We start from the raw sequence: 4,326 nt of genomic DNA on the forward strand, positions 1-4,326 counted from the left end.
TACTAGAAACTGCACCGTAACATTAATTTTGCAGCTACAAGACGTTGGCCTTGAACAGAATTAATGCATGTGCACGCATTTGCTACACAGTCATAAATTTTAGTAATGTAATTTTACGAGCCTCTTAAAAGGTAACCATTGGGAAAAAAAAAAAAAATTAGTAACAGGAAAGGCAGGGTAAAGTTCAACAGCAATATTTCATTACCAAGACAAGGAAAGAAGACAAATGACTCTGCCTCCTTGGTCCTCCCTTCTCCCCCCAACCATTACTTGGGGAAAACCACACAGCACAACACAGACCTGTTTGATTGCAGTGAGTGTGCCCGCCCGGCAGGACGGCAGATCAGGAGGATTTTTCAACACAAGCAGAGATTCGTCTGTCTCTAAAGCAGGGTTTACAGCAAAGCTTTTCAACAGGGACCAGACTCCCCATCATTTTCAGGGACAGGCAGAATAATCAGCATTTCTCTAGTCCCTCTCCCAGGTAGGGCTGTTTTACCGTACGTAATTCCCTCTTTTCCTCCCTGCCAGGGAGGACACCCACCGTTGTGGAGATGGGCTGGAGCCCCACCATGTGCTGGGGGACACCATGCAGGCAGCACACTGCATACAGGCTCAAAACAGGCACGGAAAAGAGAGCAATTTTTCTGTGAATAGTAGGATTTGAAATCTTTCTTAAAGCACCAGCAATCAGAACTGCATGTTCTTACCTGAGGAGTTCACCCATTTATTTTCTTCCTTGAGGCGCTTAGGGACATGGTTTAGCGGGTATGGTAGTGTTGGGTTGACGGTTGGACTTGATGATCTTAGAGGTCTTTTCCAACCTTAATGATTCTATAATTCTATGATTAATAAATGAAATCTGTTTTCAAGCCTCCGGTTGCAGAAACTGGCCTGGAAATGTGACTTCCACAAAGCCCAACATGAAAGCAAATGGGAGTCGTCTTTGTAACCCTGCCATTTCCCGGGTGGTCTCACGATGTTTTGGGGATGGGTGAGAGGAAGGGCCAGGTCACATTTTCTTAAGTGCTGCCAACCCCACCAGTGGGACAAGGAGATCTCAGACCTCAGGGGATTTTTTTAGCTGAGGCCAAAGCATAAATGTCTGGCAGAAAATTCCCTCCGTTTACTGAGGAAATCTGGTTAACTTTGAGAAAAGTTAAAGCAAGATCTGAGCCTGCGCTCTATGTCTAGAGACATGCCTCAGAGGAATATCCCAAAATCCACAGATACAGGGTCCAGTAGACAGGGAGAAGCAGGATTGGGAATGGGTAATTGCTGCCACAAAGCTCTTCATTTCTAAAAGCCTCCAGCCTCAGCACCAACCGTGCCTCCAGACACCCACCATTTCCTCAACCCTATGCTGTATTAATCCTTGTGGACAACTTCGCTGGTCCAGCAGAGAACTTTGCACATCTCCCCGCATCCACTGCTGCTCCACCAGGACCAGTGATGCCTGGTGGTGCCGTGCCCGGGCCAAGCACAGTTGCTTTCTTGTGCTGGGCTCATCCAGGACCATTAACTAGTTTTCCTTGAAAACCTCAGTCTGTTGCTCTTAGGAAGGATTAGCTGTACTGTTGCTTTTGGAAGAGCTTCATGGCTCTCCTACACGTAGTTTGTGCTACATTGCAGAAAATAAATAAAACCAAATGGAACTTACTTATGGGAGGAGTTTGGCTGCTGACAGCCCACTTCTTCCTTTTTTGAAGATTTTGCTCCAGTTTCTAAGTGAACGTCATAGATTTATGTAACAGCCTGCAAGATACAGAGTGGTCCATGGTCTCAGAAGTCATCTGAAGTGACCAAGCTTGCTGGAGAACTACTAGCAGAGCACTTTACAAGATACAGTGCTCTTCCCTGAAAAGATAACAAAGAAAAAATAAGATGAGATAAAGCACTTTATCTTCGTAATTACTTCTACAGGTGCTTGCGCTTTGCCAAAGTACACACCAACACAACTGACCTTTCCTTTCAATAGGACCACGATGCTCCGGGCAGGCTACTGGCTACTTTCTCTTCCTCCATGTGCAGATTCAATGGGATGGAGCCACAGGAGCACCGCAGAGGGCAGAATATGGCCCCGAGATCCAATATTTTGCTTGTGACTCTTTTGTGCATCAGGCAGAGCCATTCATCAGAGCTAGCTCTGAAATAAAGAATTTATTCAACCAGTACAATTGATTGCTGTGAGTGATACACTCAAAGAAGCACAGAGATCGTGGGGCTGGGTCTTGGTTGCCGATACAGCATTGCATGTAGGAGCTTTCTTCTACCTTGAGGCTCAGTGATTCTACCCAGCAGCTACTGTAGAAACCTGGCAGCTGCCCCGTCTTCCAGCACAGCACAGATAACCCAGATGAGGTCTATATGCCCTACATATCCAGCTTCTTGGCTGAGGAATGCTGTGCCAGAGTGCTTAGGATTTTTTGGCATGAGCCTGGTCACATTTAGCATTTTTATGAAAGTTCCTGCTCCTGGATTCATGCTGTAACATAAAAATCCAGAGGGCACTTCTACTCGTAAGCTTCTGGACTTGATGGGTACAAGAGACAAACCTGAAATTGATGCAAATCCATGCTACCATCTCCAAAACCAAAACCAATGCTAAATTGTGAATCACAGTCCCTCCCAAGGGGACCTGTGATGGTTTGCAGTCTGACTCATGACATGTGAGCACCCGAGCTGGAGCTGGTGGCCCGGCTCTGCAGAGAGCACTCAGCAGTCCCCATCCTGACCAGGATTGCTAAAGCAATGCATTAAAGGTGCTTATGCAGCAGAGATGAGGAAATCAAGATCTTACATTACTATGTTTTCATGTCACTGTTCATTATTTATATACGTCCTCTTTTCTGCAGCTGCCCTTTGCAACCTCTGATGCTGGACTACCTTCAGTGGTAGGCTCAGCTCTATCTTTGTTTCAACACCTGGAATTTTAAGACAACCTGGTTTTGTAATTAACAAGTCAAAAGCAGCAAATTAAATTCATATAGAGACCCTAAGCAAACTGATTGCCTGTTGATAGGTGACTATAAATAGTTACCTATAGTACTGACTTAAAAAGGACAGTGGTTGCATAAACATGTAAGTGAAATAAATACCAAAATGTTAGTCATGACCTTGTTAAAAAGTTGATATGGCAAAACTCAGTCACGAAATAACCTATAAAATGATATATTATGATTAGTGTCAAGAGCTAATCTCCCAGAAGCCCAGACAATGTGATGCAAAGGAGCTTTTAAAAGAAACCCAACAAACTCATTTTTCATTATCTTCTGCCATCTTATTATTTCACAAGTGAGAAATACATTAGCAATTCTGCCAAGAACTAGATAGGCTGCTTAGTTATCTAACACTGAGACACTCGCATCCCATGGCTATCTTGATGTCCCTGGAAAAAAAAAAGGAAAAGCAATGGAGTAATAAATTATTATAACTGTTCCATTAAAACTTAGGACACTGTAATTTTCAAGTTTATTTGGTATTATATTTAAATGAACCAAAAAGCAACATTGTACAGTAACTTTATAAAATAAAATTATTACATAGTACATTAACCAAAGCCCCATTAAAAAAAAATCCTAAAAAGTCATTTGGGGACAGATCCTGCTCTTGCTCTTCTGCACACATGATTTATTGAGCTCATTTCAAGCAGCACTCTTGTTTTAGGAAAAGCAAATGGGATTTGCCCCCAAAATGGAGTATCTTTTTTATAGTTCTTGCAGTTTCATTTCATCATGTGTAATATATCAAGTTTATAAGGCATAAATACGAAAAACAGTTCAATATGCTCATCATTATTTTAATTAAGTAATACAATCTAGGACACTTTTTTCAATTACACCAAGGATTACAATGTGCCTATAGCTTTAATTTGTTTGTGTTTTTTTTTTAATACAAAAGTCTATCATATAGTATACAGTATATTCTAGTTGGTAACTGGTTCACAAGGTTGATCACAATATTCTTGCAGGTTAATATTGTCAGGATTTCACCTAGCTTGTATACTCTGTGCAGAGCCACAGGGTCCCTCCTTCCCAGGCTGCTCTCCTCCGCCGGCAGCATCCCACCGCTCCTTCTCCTTACCTATTTTAAGCGAAGAGCTCTGTGCCAGATGTAAAACCCGCTGGGAACGGCTAGGGATGCACATCCCAGCGGTGCCAAGGAGCTGCCGGAGGCAGCCGGGGAGCGGAGGAGACGGCGAGGCAGCGGCTCCCAGAGGTATTTGCGGAGCAGGGAGACAGGGAACTGGGCTCTGCTTTCCCCGCTCTCCTCGGGCTCCCGACACCGTGGAGATGCTCCCAGAGGTTGCAGGAGCCTAATCAAGCC

Source organism: Fulmarus glacialis, unplaced genomic scaffold (assembly GCF_000690835.1).
Source record: "Fulmarus glacialis isolate BGI_N327 unplaced genomic scaffold, ASM69083v1 scaffold22494, whole genome shotgun sequence".
NCBI classification, from domain to species: Eukaryota; Metazoa; Chordata; class Aves; order Procellariiformes; family Procellariidae; genus Fulmarus; species Fulmarus glacialis.